The sequence below is a fragment of the Dipodomys merriami genome, unplaced genomic scaffold (assembly GCF_024711535.1).
Source record: "Dipodomys merriami isolate MVZ:Mamm:240054 unplaced genomic scaffold, mDipMer1.0.p SCAF_43, whole genome shotgun sequence".
NCBI classification, from domain to species: Eukaryota; Metazoa; Chordata; class Mammalia; order Rodentia; family Heteromyidae; genus Dipodomys; species Dipodomys merriami.
In genome coordinates this window covers 3,872,908-3,887,925 of record NW_027205937.1, presented here as the reverse complement: position 1 = coordinate 3,887,925, position 15,018 = coordinate 3,872,908, and positions in this window count along the sequence as shown.

Sequence of the window (15,018 nt, the reverse complement as noted above, 5' to 3'; positions counted from 1 at the left end):
GGTAAGGGTGAAATTTAGGGTTAAAGTTAGGGTTAGGGTAAGGGTTAGGGTGAGCGTTAGGGTTAGGGTTTGTGTTAGGGTGAGGGTTAAGATTAGGGTTAGGTGTAGGGTAAGGGTTAGGTTTAGGGTGAGATTTAGGTTTAGGGTTAGGTTGAGGATTACAGTTAGGGTTAGGGTTAGGCTTTGGTATAGGTTGAGGGTTAGGGTTAGGGTTAGGGTGAGGATTAGGGTTAAGTTTAGGTTTAGGGTGAGGCTTAGGAATTTAGTTAGGGTGAGGGTGAGAGTTAGGGTGAGGTGTAGGGTTAGTGTTAGGTTAAGGGTTAGGGTTAGTGTGAGGGTTAGTTTCAGGGTTAGGGTTAGGGTGAGGGTGATGTTTGGGGTTAAGGTTAGGGTTAGAGTGAGGATAATAGTTAGTGTGAGGGTTAGTGTGAGGGTTAGGTTTAGGGTTAGGGTAAGTGTTAGGGTTAGAGTGAGGGTTAAATTTAGGGTTAGGGTTAGGGTGAGAGTGAGGGTGAGGTTTAGGATTAGGGTTAGTGAGAGGATAAGGGTTAGGGTGAGGTTTAGGGTGAGGGTGAGGGTTAGAGTTAGGGTTCGGTTTAGTGTGAGGGTTAGGGTTAGGTTTAGTGTAATGTTTACGCTGAGGGTTAGGGTTAGTGTGAGGTTCAGGGTGAGGTGAAGGGTTAGGGTTATGGTTACGGTGACAGGGAGGGTGAGGGTTATGTTTAGGGTTAGTGTGAAGATAAAGTTTAGGGTAAGGGTTAGGGTTAGGTTGAGGTTTAGGGTTAGTGTTAGGGTTCGGTGAGGGTTAGGGTTACAGTTAGGGTGAGGGTTAAGGTGAGGGTTATTGCTAGGGTTAATGTTAGGGTGAGGGTGAAGGTGAAAGTTAGGGTTAGGGTTAAATTTAGGGTGAGGGTGAGGGTGAGGGTTAGGTTTAGGATTAGGGTTAGGGTTAGTGATAGGCTTCGGGTGAGTGTGATTGTGAGGGTTAGGTTTAGGATTAGGGTTAGGGTAAGGATTAGGCTTAGGTTGAGAGTCTGGGTGAGGAATAGGTTTAGAATTAGGCTTATTATTAGGGTTAGGCTTAGGGTTAGTTTGAGGTTAAGGTTTAGGTTGAGGATGAAGTTTAGGCTTAGGTTTAGGGTGAGGGTTAGGGTTAGGTTGATGTTCAGGGTGAGGATGATGATTAGGGTTAGCTTGTGCGTGAGGGTTAGGCTTAGCGTGAGGTTTAGGGAGATGGTGAGGGTTAGGGTGAGGGGAGGTTTATGGTTAGGGTTCGCGTTAGTGTGAGGGTAAGGGTTAGGGTGAGAGTTAGAGTGAGGTTAAGTTTAGTGTTAGGCTGATGTTTAGGGTTATTGTGAGGGTTAGGATTAGTGTTAGGGTTTGGGTTAGTGTGAGGATAAGGGTTAGGGTGAGTTTTAGGGTGTGGGTTGACGTGAGGGAGAGGTTTAGGGTTACCATTAGTTTTAAGTTGAGGGTTAGGGTGAAGGTTAGGTTTAGGGTAAGGTTTAGGTTTAGGGTGAGTGTTAGTGTTCGGGTTAGTGTTACGGTAAAGATGAGGGTGAGTGTTAGGTTTAGGTTTAGGGTTAGGGTTAGTGTAAGTGTGAGGGTTAGGGTGATGGTGAGGGTTCAGGTGAGGGTGAGGGTTAGGGTGTGGTTGAGGGTTAGGGTTAGAGTGAGGGTTAGTATGAGGGTTGGGTGATTTTGAGGTTTAGGGTGAGGGTGATGGTGAGGGTTAGGTTGAGGGTTAGTTTTAGGGTTAGCGTTAGGGTGAGGGTAAGGGTTAGGGTGAGGGTTAGGGTGAGGGTGATGTTTAGGTTTAGGGTTAGTGTTAGGATTAGGGTGAGTGTGAGGGTTAGGGTTAGGGTGAAGATGAGGGTGAGGATTAGGGTTAGGTTTATGATTAGAGTGAGGGTGTGGGTGAGCATTAGGGTTAGGGTTAGCGTTAGGTTTAGGGTTAGTCTGAGGGTGAGGGCGAGGGTTAGGGTGAAGGGTAGGGTTAGGGTTAGGGTAAGGTTGAGGGTCAGTGTGAGGGTAATGGTTAGGGTTAGGGTAAGGGTTAGGTTAGTGTGAGGGCTAGGTGAAGGTTAGAGTTTGGGTGAGGTTGAGGTTGAGGTTTAGGGTTAGGTTTAGTGTTAGGGTAAGGGTTAGGATGAGGGTTAGTGTGAGGGTTAGGGTTAGGGTAAGAGTTAGGGTTACAGTGAGGGTTAAGTTTAGGATTAGGTTTAGGGTGAGGGTGAGGGTGAGGGTTAGGTTTAGGGTTAGTGTGAGGATAAGGTTTAGGGTGAGGTTTAGTGTGAGGGTGTGGGTTAGGGTTAGGATTAGTTTTAGGGTAAGGATTAGGATGAGGGTGAGGGTGAGCTTGAGGGTGAGGGTGAGGGTTAGGGTTAGGGGTAGGGTGAGGGTTATGGTTAGTGTGAGAGTTAGGGTTAGGGTGAGGTTGAGGGTCAGGGTTAGGTTGAGAGTTACGGTGAGAGTGAGGGTTTGGTTTAGGATTAGGGTTAGGGTGAGTTTTAGGGTTAGGGTGAGGGTTAGTGTTAGGATTAGGGTTAGGGTTACGTTTAGGGTTATTGTTAGGGTTAGGGTTAGGGTTATTGTTAGGGTTAGGGTTAGGGTCAGCATAAGAATGAGGGTTAGGTTTAGCGTGAGGGTTAGGGTTAAGGTTATGGTTAGGGTGAGAGTGAGGGTGAAGGTGAGGGTGAGGTTTAGGGTTAGGATTAGGGTTAGTGTTCGGGTCAGGGGAGGTTGAGGTTGGAAATTAGGATTAGGGTTAGGGTTAGGTTTAGGGTGATGACTAGGGTTAGGATAAGTTTTAGGGTGATATTGAGGTTGAGGGTGAGGTTTAGTGTGAGGGTTAGGGTTTGTTTGAAAGTTGGAGTTAGAGTTAGGTTGAGGGTTAGGGTTAGGGTAAGGGTTAGAATGAGGGTTAGGGTTAGGGTTAGGGTTAAGGTCACGTTGAGGGTAAGCATTAGGTTGAGGTTTAGTGTGAGGGTGACTGTTAGGGTTAGCGTTAGGGTTAGGGTGAGGCTGAAGGTTAGGATGAGGTTTAGGGTTACGGTTAGGATTAGGGTTAGGGTGAGGTTTAGGGTGAAGGTTAGGTTAGGCTTAGTGTTAGGGTGAGGGTTAGGTTTAGGGTTAGGGTGAGGTTTAGTTTTAGGGTGAGATCTAAGGTGAGGGTGAGGGTTACAGTGAGTGTGAGGGTGAGGGTGAGGGTTTCGTTTGGGTAAGGGTTAGGGTTAGAGTGAGGGTTAGGTTTAGGGTGAAGTTTCAGGTGAGGGTGAGGGTTCGGGTGAGGGTGAGGGTTATAGGGTGTGGGTTAGGGTTAGGTTAATGCTGAGGTTTAGGCTGATGGTGAGTGTGATGGGGAGGGTTAGGTTTAGGTTGAGGGTTAGGGTTAGGTTGAGTGTTAAGGTTAGGGTTAGGGTTAGGGTGAGGGTTAGCGTTAGGGTTAGGGTTAGGGTAAGGGTGAGGGTGAGGGTGAAGTTTAGTGTTAGGACTAGATTTAGGGTTATGGTAAGCCTGAGGGTGAGGGTGAGGGTGAGGGTGAGGGTTAGGTTTAGGGTTAGTATGAGAATAAGTGTTAGGGTGAGGGTGAGGTTTAGGGTTAGCTTTAGGGTTACGGTGAGGGTTATGGTTATTGTTACAGTGAGGGTTTGGCTGAGGGTTATTGTTAGGGTTAGGGTTAGGGTGAGGGTGAGGGTGAAGGTTAGGATTAGGGTTAGCTTTAGGTTGACAGTGAGGGTGAGGTTTAGGTTTAGGTTTAGGGTTAGGGTTAGGGTTGGGCTTAGGGTGAGTGTGAGGGTGAGTGTTAGGTTTAGGATTAGGGTTAGGGGTAGCGTTAGGCTTAGGGTGAGAGTGAGGGTGAAGGGTAGGTTTAGGATTAGGGTTAGGGTTAGGCTTAAGCTTAGGGTGAGTGTGAGAGTGAGGGTTAGGTTTAGGGTGAGGATTAGGCTTAGGTTTATGGTGAGGGTTAGGTTTAGGGTGATGTTTAGGGTGAGGGTAAGGATTAGGGTTAGGTGGCTTAGGGTGAGTGTTAGTTCGATGATGAGGGTTATGGTGTGGGGAGGTTTAGGGTTACGGTTAGCGTTAGGGTGAGGGTAAGTGTTAGGGGGAGGTTTAGGGTGAGGTTAGGTTTAGGGTTAGGCTGAGGGTTAGGGTTACTGTGAGGGTCAGGGTTAGTGTTAGGGTTTGGGTTACGGTGAGGATAAGGGTTACGGTGAGGGTTAGGGTGAGGGAGAGTGTTAGGGTTACTATTAGGTTTAAGGTGAGGGTTAGGGAGAGGGTTAGGTTTAGAGATAGGGTTAGGCTTAGGGTTAGGGTTAGGGTTAGGGTGAGGATGAGGGTCAGGGTTAGGTTTAGGATTAGGGTTACATTTAGGGTAAGGGTGAGGGTTAGGGTGAGGGTGAGGGTTCAGGTGAGGGTGTAGATTAGGGTGTGGCTGAGTGTTAGGTTTAGGGTGAGTTGAGGGTTAGGGTGAGGGTGAGGGTTAGGGTTAGGGTGAGCGTTAGGGTGAGGGTTAGGTTTAGGGTTACAGTTCTGGTTAGTGTGAGGATTAGGGTTAGGGCTAGGGTTAGGGATATGGTGAAGGTAAGGTTTAGGGTGAGCTTTAGGGTCAGAGTGAGGGTTGAGTTTAGTGTTAGGTTTAGGATAAGGGTTAGGGTGAAGGTTAGGTTTAGGGTTAGGGTTAGCATGAGGGTGAGGGTTAGGGTTAGGGTTTGGGTGAGGCTTAGGGTTAGGGTGAGGGTGAGGGTTAGGGTTAGGGTTTGGGTGAGGGTTAGGGTTAGGGTGAGAGTTAGGGATAGGTTTAGGGTTAGGGTGAGGGTGAGAGTTAGGGTTAGGGTTAGAGTTATGGTGAGGGTGAGAGTGAGGGTTAGGGTGAGGGTTAGGGTTAGGTTAGGGTTAGGCTGAGGGTGAGTGTGAGGTTGAGGGTGACGGTTAGTGTTAGGGTTAAGTTTAGGGTTATGGTCAGGGCTAGGGGAAGGGTGAGGGTTAGGATTAGGGTGAGTGTTAGGGTTTGGCTTAGGGTAATGGTAAGGCTTATGATGAGGGTTAGGTTGAGGTTGAGGTTTAGGGTTAAGGTGAAAGTTAGGTTTAGCATTAGGGTTAGGGTGATGGTAAGGTTAGGGTGAGGTCTCCGGTTAGGGCTTGGGATAGGGTGAGGATTAGGCTTATGGTTAGGTTTAGGGTGAGGTTTAGGCTGAGGGGTAGTATTAGGGTTAGTGTGATGGTTAGGTTTACTGTTAGGGTTAGGATTAGCGTTAGGCTTAGTGTGAGGTCAGGGTTAGGGGGAGGGTTAGGGTTAGGGTGATGTTGATGGTGAGGGTGAGGGTTAGTTTTTGGCTGAGGGTTAAGTTTAAGTTTAGGGTGAGGTTTAGGGTTAGGGTGATGTTTAAGGTGAGGGTGAGGTTTAAGGTGAGTGTGAGTTTTACGGTGAGTGTGAGCGTTTGTGTGAGGGTGAGGGTTCAGGTGAGGTTGAGGTTAAGGGTATCTTTGAGGGTTAGGGCTAGAGTGAATTTTAGGCTGAAGGTGAGGGTGAGGGTGAGGGTTAGGACGAGGGTGAGGTTTAGGGTTAGCTTAAGGGTTAAGGTGAGAGTTAGGGGGAGGGGGAGGGGGAGGGGTAGGATGAGGGTTACTGTTAGGATTAGGGTTAGTTTTAGTTTTAGCCTGAGGGTGAGGGTGAGGGTGAGGGTCAGGGTGAGGGTAAGGTTTAGGATTAGGGTGAGGGCTAGGGTGAGTGTGAGGGTTAGGGTGAGGCTGAGGATGAGGGTTTCGGTTAGGTTAAGGTTAGGGTTAGGGTTAGGGTGAGGATAAGGGTGAGTTTGAGATTTAGTGTGAGGGTTAGGTTTGGGTGAGGCTTAGAGTTAGGATTACGGTGAGGGTTCGAGTTCGGCTTAGCGGTAGGTTTACTGTTAGGGTTAGTGTGAGGATAAGGGTTAGGGTGAGGGTTAGGGTGATGGTAAGGTTTAGTTTTAGCATTAGTGTTAATGTGAGGGTTGTTTGAGGGTGAGGGTGAGCATGAACGTGAGGGTTAGTGTTAGGATTAGGGTTGGGTTTAGTGTTAGGCTGAGGGTGAGTTTGAGGGTGAGGATGAGGTTGACTGTTAGGTTTAGGGTTAGGGTGAGGGCTAGGATGAGGGTGAGGGTTAGGGTGAGGGTGAGGATGAGTTTTTCGGTTAGGTAAGGGTTATGGTTAGGATTAGGTTGAGGATTAGGGTGAGGTTGAGTGTTGGGGTGAGGGTTAATGTTAGGGTGACGGTGAGGGTTAGGGTTAGGGTTCGGGTTCGGGTAAGGGTGATGTTTATGGTGAGCGTGAGTGTTAATTTGAGGGTTAGGCTGAGGGTTAGGGTTAGGGGTAGGGGTAGGGTTAGGGTGAGGGTAAGGTTTAGGATGATTGTGAGGGTGAGGGCTAGGGTTATGTTTAGTGTTAGGGAGTGGGTTAGGGTTAGTGTTAGGGTGAGGGTTAGTTTGAAGTTTAGGGTTAGGGTTAGGGTTTGGGTTAGGGTGAGGTTTAGGATGAGGGTAAGGGTTAAGGTGAGGGTTAGGTTGAGGGTGAGGGATATGGTTATGGTGAGGGTAAGGGATAGGGTGAGGGTTAGGGTAAGGGTGAGGGTTAGGGTTAGCATTAGGGTTAGAGTGAAGGTTAGAGTTAGGTTTCGGTTTAGGGTTAGAGTTAGGGATAGGATGAGAATTAGGGTTAGGGCTAGGTTTAGGGTGAGGGTTAGGCTGAGGGGTAGTGTTAGGGTTAGTGTGAAGGTTAGGTTTACAGTGAGGGTTAGGATTAGGGTTAGGGTAAGTGTGAGGGTAAGTGTTTGGGTGGGGGTTAGGGTTAGGGTGAGGGTGAGGATGGGAAGGTGGGTTAGTGTTAGGGTTACGGTGAGGGTGAGGGCTAGGGTTTGGGTGAGTGTGAGGGTTTGGATTAGGTAAGTGTTAGGGTTAGGGTGAGGATTAGGAAGAGTATGAGGTTGAGGTTTAGGGTTAGGGTTAGGGTTAGGGTGAGGGTTAGGGTTAGGGTTAGGGGGGAGTGTTTGGTTTAGGGTGATGTTTAGGGTTCGGTTTTGGGTTAGGGTGAGGGTAAGGGTTCCAGTGAGGATGAGGGTGAGGGTGAGGTTTAGGGTGTGGATGAGCATTAGGGTTAGCATGAGGGTTAGGTTGACCATGAGGTTTAAGGTAAGGGTGAGGTTTAGGGTTAGGTTTAGGCTGTGGGTTAGTGTTAGTGTTAGGGTTAGGGTTAGGGTGAGGGTTAGGGTTAGGGTTAGGGTGAGGGTTAGTGTGAGGGTAAATGTTAGGGTTAAGGTGAGGTTTAGGGTTAGGGTGAGGGTGAGGGTGAGGGTGGGCGTTTCAGGTAGGAAAAGGTTATCTTTACTGTTAGGGTGAGCATTAGGTTGGTGGTGAGGGTTAGGTTGAGGGTTAGGGTTAGGGTGAGGATTAGGGTTTGGGTTAGAGTGAGGGTTAGGGTTAGGGTGATGTTTAGGGTGAGGCTGAGGGGTAGGGTGGGGGTGAGTGTTCGAGTGAGGGTTTGTGTGAGGGTGAGGGTTAGGTTGTGGGTTATGGTTACGGTTAGGGTTAGGGTTAGAGTGAAGCTTAGGGTGAATGTGAGGGTTAGGGTTAGGGTTATGGTGAGGTTTAGGGTTAGGTTTCGGGTGAGGGTTAGTTTGAGGGGTAGGGGTAAGTTTAGGGTGAGAGTTAGGGTTAGTGTGAAGGTTAGGCTTAGGCTTAGGGTTAGGGTAATTTTGAGGATAAAGGTTAGGGTGAAGTTTAGGATGAGGGTGAGGGTTAGGGTTAGGGTTAGGGTTAGGTTTAGAATTAGGGTGGGGTTTAGGTTTAGGGTGATGTTTATGGTGAGGATATTGTGATGGTGAGTGTTAGGGTTAGGGTCAGGGTGAGGTTTAGGGTTAGGATTAGGGTTAGTTTTAGGGTTAGGCTGAGAGTGAGGGTGAGCGTGAGCGTGAGGGTTAGGGTTATTGTTAGGATGAGGGTTAGGGTTAGTGTGAGGGTGACTGTTAGGGTTAGGGTGAAGTTGACGGTGAGTGTTAGGATTAGGATTAGGATTATGGTGAGTTTTAGGGTTAGGGTTAGTGTTAGGGTGAGATTTAGGGTTAGGATTAGGGTTAGGGTTAGGTTTAGGGTAATTGTTAGGGTTAGGGTTAAGGTTAGGGTGAAGGTGAGGCTGAGGGTTAGAGTTAGGTTTATGGTTAGGGTTAGGGTGAGGGTGAGTGCTAGTGTGAGGCTTAGGATTAGGGTGAGGGTGAGGGTGAGGGTTTCGTTTAGGGAAGCTTTAGAGTTATTGTTAGGATGTTGATTAGGTTGAGTGTGAGGATTAATGTGAGGGTTAGGGTTAAGGCGGAGGTTAGTGTTAGAGTTAGGTTGAGGGTTAGGTTTAGGATGATGTTTAGGGTAAGGGTGAGGTTTAGGGTGAGTGTTAGGTTTCAGGTGAGGGTGAGGTTTAGTGTTAGGGTGAGGTTTAAGGTTAGGGTGAGGGTTAGAGTTAGGGTTACAATTAAGGTGAGCGTGAGAGTTAGGGTGAGGATTACTTTTAGGGTGAGGGATACAATTATGTTGAAAGTAAAGGCTGGGTAAAGGTTAGGGTGAGGTTGAGGGTTAGGGTTAGCATTATGGTTAAGGTGAGGGTGAGGGTTAGGGTGAGGATTCGGGTTTCGGTTAGGGATAGGGTGAGGATTAGTGTTAGGGTGAGGGTTAGGGTGAGGGTGAGGGTGAGTGTGAGGGTTTCGTTTAGGTAAGGGATAGGGTTAGGTTTAGGGTGAGGATAAGGTTGAGGTTTAGGGTTAGGGTGAGGGTTAGGGTTAGGGTTAGGCTGAGGGTTCGGGTTAGGGTTATGTTTAGGGTGAGAGTGAGCGTTAAGGGAGAGGTTAGGCTGAGTGTTAAGGTTAGCGTTAGGGTGAGGGTGAGAGTTAGGGTTAGGGTGAGGAACGTTAGCGTGAGGGTGAAGGTGAGGTTGAGGGTTACGGTTAGGGTAAGGGTTAGGTTTAGGTTGAAGATTAGGTTTAGGGTTAGGGTTATGGTCAGGGTAAGGTTGAGGTTTAGGGTTAGAGTTACGGTTAGGCAGAGAGTGAGGTTGAGGGTTAGGGTGAGGGCTAGGGGTAGGGTTACTGTTAGTGTGAGGTTTAGGGTGAGTATTATGTTTACGTAAGGGTTAGGGGTAGGGTGAGGATTAGGGTTGGGGTGAGGGTGAGGGTTCGAGTGAGGGTGAGTGTTAGGGTGTGGGAAGGATTTGGGTTAGTGTGAGGGTTAGCATTAGGTTTAGGGTGAGTGTGAGTGTGAGGGTTAGGGGTAGGTTTAGAGTTTGGTTGAGGGTTTGGATCAGGGTAAGGGTTAGTGTGAGGGTGAGGGTGAAGGTTTCTTTTAGGTAAAGGATAGGGTTATGGTGAGCATTAGGGCGAGGGTGAGGTTTAGGTTGAAGGTTAGGGTTAGGGTGAGGGTTAGGGTGAGGGATAGGGTGAGGATGAGAGTGAGGGTGAGGATCAGGGTTCGAGTAAAAGTGGGGGTAAGGGTGTGGTTGAGGATTAGGTTTAGGTTGAGTGCTAGCGTTAGGTTTAGGGTGAGTATGAGGGTGAGCGTCTGGGGTAGTGTTACCTTTAGGCTGAGGGTTAGGATTAGGGTTAGCGTTAGTGTGAGGGTTATGGTGAGGTTTAGGGTTACGGTTAGGCTGAGGGTGAGGGTTAATGTGAGGGTGAGGGTGAGGGTTAGGGATAGGGTTAGGGTTAGGTGAGTTTGAGGATGAGGCTTAGGGTTAGGATTGGGATTACGGTTAGGGTTAGGGTGAGGGTGAGGGTTCAGTGAGGGTGAGGCTTAGGGTTTGGGTGAGAGTTAGGGTTAGGGTGAGGATTAGGGTTAGGGTTAATGTAAGGGTTATGTTGAGGTGAAGGGTAATTGTGAGGTTTAGTGTGAGGATGAGGGTTAGTGTTAGGGTGAGGGTTAGGGTGAGAGTTAGGGTGAGGTTTAGTGTTGGGGTTAGGGTTAGGGTGAGGGTGAGGTATGGGGTGAGGTTTAGGGTTAGGGTTAGGGTTAGGGATAGTGTTAGGGTGAGAGTGAGGGTGAGGGTGAGTGTTAGGGTTAGGTTTAAGGTTAGAATTAGGGTGAGGGTGATGGTTAGGATTAGGGTTAGGATTAGAGTTAGGTTGAGGGTGAGGGTTAGGGTTAGGGTGAGTGTTAGGGTTAGTGTTACGGATAGGGTGAGGGTTAGCGTTACGGTTAGGGTTAGGATGAGCATTAGGCTGAGTGTTAGTTTTAGGGTTAGTGTGAGCATTAGGGTTAGTTTTAGGGTTAAGACGAGGTTTAGGGTTAGTTTAGGGTTAGGATAAGGAATAGGCTGAGGGTTAGGGTTAGGGTTCGTGTGAGGGTTAGGTTTAGGGTTATGGTTATGTTTAGGGTGAGGGTAAAGTTAGGGTGAGAGTTAGGGTTAGGGTTATGGTGAGGGTTAGGGTTAGGTTTATGGTTAGGATTAGGGTGAAGGTTAGGGTGAGGCTTAGGTTTAGGGTTAGTGTTAGGGTGACGTTAAGGTGTGGGTAAGGTTTAGGGTGAGGGTTAGGGTGAGGGTGAGGGTTAGGGTTAGGGTGAGGGTAAGGGTTAGGTTGAGTGTTAGGGTGATGGTGAGGGTTATGTTTAGCATTAGTGTAAGGGTGAGTGTGAGGCTTAGGGTGAGGGTTAGATTTAAAGTTAGGGATAGGGTGAGGATTAGGGTTAGGGTTAGGTTTAGGGTGAGGGTTAGGCTGAGGGGTAGAGTTACTTTTAGAATGAGGTTTAGGTTTAGTGTGAGGTTTACGGTTAGGGTTAGTGTTAGGGTGAGGGTAAGTTTTAGGGTTAGGGTGAGGGTTAGGTTGAGGTTGTGGGTGACGGTTAGGGTTAGAGTGAGGGCTAGGTTTCGGTTTAGGGTTAGGGTTCGGGTTAGGGTTCGGGTAAGGGTTAGGGTTCGGGTTAGGGTTAGGTTGAGGGTGAGGGTTCGGGTTCGGGTTAGGGTGTGGGTGACGGTTAGGGTTAGGGTGAGGGCTATGTTTCGGTTAAGGGTTAGGGTTCGGGTTAGGGTGAAGGTAAGGGCTAGGGTTAGGGTGATGCTGATGGTGAGCATTAGATTTAGGGTTATGGTTAGGGTGAGGTTGAGGGTTAGGGTTAGGGTTATTGTGAGGGTGAGGGCTGAGGTGAGGGTGAGGGTTAATGTGAGGTTGTGGGTGATGGTAAGGATTAGGAATAGGGTTAGGGTTAGGGTTAGGCTGAGGGTGAGGGTGAGGGTGAGGCTTAGTGATAGTGTTAGGCTTAGGGTGAGTGTTACGTTTACTGTGAGGGTTATGGTTAATGTTAGGTTTAGGATTAGTTTGAGGGTGAGGTTTAGGGTGAGGTTTAGGGTGAGGGTGGGGGTGAGGGTTAGGGTTAGGGTTAGGATTAGAGTGAGGGCTAGGGTGAGCGTGAGGGTTAGTGTGAGGATTAGGGTGAGGTTTTCTTTTAGGTAAGGGATATGGTAATAGTGAGGATATAGGGCGAGTGTGAGATTTAGGTTGAGGGTTAGAGTTAGGGTGAGGGAGAGGGTGAGGATTAGGGTGAGGGTTAGGGTGAGGGTGAGGGTTAGTGTTAGGGTTAGGGTTAGAGTCAGGGTGAGCGTTAGGGTAAGTGTGAGTGTTTGGGTGAGTGGGAGTGGGAGTGTGAGGATTAGGGTTAGGGTTAGGGTGAGAGTTAGGCTGAGGGTGTGGGTGAGGGTTAGGTTTAGGATTAGGGTTAGGGTTTGGGTTAGGCTTAGGGTGAGGCTTCAGGTTCGGGTTCGGATTAGGGTTAAGTTTAGGGTGAGGGTTCGGGGTTGGGTTAGGGTTAGGGTTAGGATCAGTGTTAGGCTGAGGTTTAGTATTAGGGTTAGGGTGAGGGTTAGGGTTAGTGTGAGGATTAGGGTTCCGGTTAGGGTTAGTGTGATGGTTAGGTTGAGGGTGAGGGTGTGGTTTTTGTTTAGGTAAGGTTTAGGGTTAGGTTAGGATGAGGATTAGGTTGAGGGTGAGGATTAAGTGAGGGTTTGGGTTAGGGTGATGTTTAGGGTTTGGGTGAAACTTCGAGTGAGGGGGAGGGTTAGGGTTAGTGTTAGCATGAGAGTTAGGGTTAGGGTGAGGGTTATGTTGAGGGTGAGGGTGAGGTTGAGTGTTAGGGTGAGGGTTTGGTTTAGGATTAGGTTTACTGAGAGATTTAGGGTGAGGGTGAGTGTAAGTGTTAAGTTTAGGGTTAGGGTGATGTTGAGTGTTAGGGTTAGGGTTAGGGATTGGCTTAGGGTGAGGATTAGGGTTAGTGTGAGGGTTAGGGCTTGGGTTAGTGTTAGGCTGAGGGTCAGGGTGAGGGTGAGGGTTAGGGTGAGAGTGAGGCTGAGGGTGAGGGTGTGTGTGAAGGTTAGGTTTAGCGTGAGGGTTAGAGTGAGGCTGAGGGTTAGGGTTAGGGTTAGGTCGAAGTTGTGGTTTAGGGTTAGGATTAGGATAAGGGTGAGTGTTAGGGTGAGGAGTAGCTTTAGGGTGAGGGTGAGGGTTAGGTTTAGGGTGAGGGTTAGGTTTAGTGTGAGGGTTAGGTTAGGATTAGAGTTAGGTTTAGTGTGAGGATAACAGGGTGATGGTTAGAGTTAGTGTGCAGATTTGGGTGAGGTTTAGGGTGAGGGTGATAGTTCGGGTGAGGGTGCAGGTGAGGATTAATATTAAGGTTAGGGTTATAGTTAGGGTGAGGGTGTGGGTGAAGGTTAGTTTTAGGATTAGGGTTACGGTTTGGCTGAGGGTGAGAGTGAGGGTTAGGGTTAGGGTGAGTGTTAGGTTTAAGGTTAGGGTTAGGGTTAGGGTGAGGGTAATGTTTAGGGTTTGGTTTAGGATGAGGTTCAAGCTGTGGGGTAGGGTCAGGTTTAGGGTGAGGGTTAGGGTTAGTGTGAGGTTTAGGGTTAGGGTTAGGGTAAGGGTTAGGGTTAGGGTAAGGGTAAGGGTTAGGTTGAGTGTTAGGGTTCATGTGAGGTTTAGGGTTAGGGTTAGGGTAAGGGTTAGTTTTAGGGTTAGGGTGAGGTGAGTGTGAGGGCAAGGGTGTGTGTGAGGGTTAGGGTTAGGGTTAGGGATAGGGTGAGGATTAGGTTTAATATGAGGGTTAGGTTTCAGGTTAGGATTAGGGTTAGGGTGAGGGTTATTGTGAGGGTGAGGGTTAGGGTGATGTTGAAGTTTCAGGTGAGGATGTGGGTTAGGGTTTGTGTGAGGGTTAGTGTTAGTGTGAGGGTTAGGGTTATGGGTAGGGTTACGGTGAGGGTAAGGGTTAGGATTAGGTTGAGGCTAGGCTGAGGGTTTGGATTAGGGTTAGGTTTAGGGTGAAGGTTAGGGTTCGTGTGAGAGTTCGGTTTAGGGTTAGGGTTAGGGTTAGGGTGAGGATAAGGATAGGGGGAGGGTTAGGGGGAGGGGGAGGTTTTATGTTAGTGTTAGGGTTAGGTTTAGGGTGAGGGTGAGGGTGAAGTTTAGGTTTAGGGTGAGGGTTAGGATTATAGTGAGGGTTAGTGTTAGAGTTAGGGTTAGGGTGATTGTTATGGTGAGGGTGAGGGTTAGGGTTAGTGTTAGGGTTAGTATTAGGGTGAGGGTGAGGGTGAAGGTTAGGGTTAGGGTGAGGGTTAGGATTAGGGTGAGGGTTTAGTTTAGTTTTGGGTTAGGGTTAGGTTAGGATGCGGATTAGGGTGAGGATGAGGGTTAAGGTTTGTGTTTGGGATAGGGTGATGTTTAGGGTAAGGGTGGAGGTTCGAGTGAGGGGGAAGGTTAGGATTAGGGTTAGCGTCAGGGTTAGTTTAGGGTTAGGGTTAGGGTGAGGGTGAAGGTGAAAGTTAGAGTGAGTGTGATGTGAGGGTGAGTGTGAGGATTAGGGTTAGGGTTTGGGTTAGGGTTAGGGTTAGGGATAGGGTGAGTGTGAGCGTTAGGGTGAGGGTGAGGGTTTGGGTGAGGGTGTGGCTGAGGGGTAGGTTTAGGATTAGGGTTAAGTTTAGGGCTAGGCTAAGGGTGGTGTGAAGGTGAGGGTGAGGGTTAGCGTTAGGGTGAGGTTGAGGGTGAGGGTTAGGGTTAGGGTTAGGTTTAGGATGAGGGTTAGGCTGTGGAGTAGGGTTAGGGTTAGTGTGAGGGTTAGGGTAGTGTTAGTTTTAGGGTTAGGGTTAGGATTAGGTAAGGGTTAGAATGAGGGTTAAGTTGAGGGTGAGATTTAGGGTTAGGAATAGGGTTAGAGTTTGGTTAAGGTGAGGGCTAGGGTGAGTGTGAGTCTTAGGGTTAGGGTTACGGATAGGGTGAGGATTAGGTTTAGGGTTAGGGTGAGGTTGAGGGATAGGGTGAGGGTTTGGGTTAAGGTTAATGATAGGGTGAGGATTTGGGTTAGGTTTAGGTTAAGGGTGAGGGTTAGGCTGAGGGATAGGGGTAGGGTTAGGTGAGGGTTAGGTTTAGTGTGAGTGTTAGTGTTAAGGTTAGGGTGACAGTTAGGTTTAGCGTGAGATTTAGGGTGAGAGTGAGTTTTAGGGTTAGCATTATGTTTAGGTTTAGGGTTAGGATGAGTGCTGGGTTAGGTGTAGGGTTAGAGTTAGGGTGAGGGTGAGGGTTAGAGTTAGGGTTAGTTTTAGGGTTAGGGTTAGGCTGAGGGCTAGGATGAGGATGAGGGTTAGGGAGAAGGTGAGGTTTGTGTTTAGGTAAGGGTTAGGTTTAGGTTTAGGGTGAGGATTAGGGTGAGGGTGAGCTGTAGGATTAGCATTTGGGATAGGGGGATCGTTAGGTTGAGGTTTAGTGTGAGTGTTAGGGTGAGGACGAGGGTTAGGGTGATGTTGAAGGTTAGGGTGTGGGCGAGGGTCAGGGTTAGAGTGAGGTTTAGGGTTAGGGTTACGGTTAAGGTTATGTTGCGGGTAAAGTTTACTGTGAGGTTTAGGGTGAAGGTGAGATTTAGGGTTAGCATTAGGGTTAGGATGAGGGTTTAAGTGAGAGTTAGGGTTAGGGTGAGGGTGAGGGTGAGAATTAGTGCTAGGATTAGGGTTAGGTTTAGGGGTATTGTGAGGGTG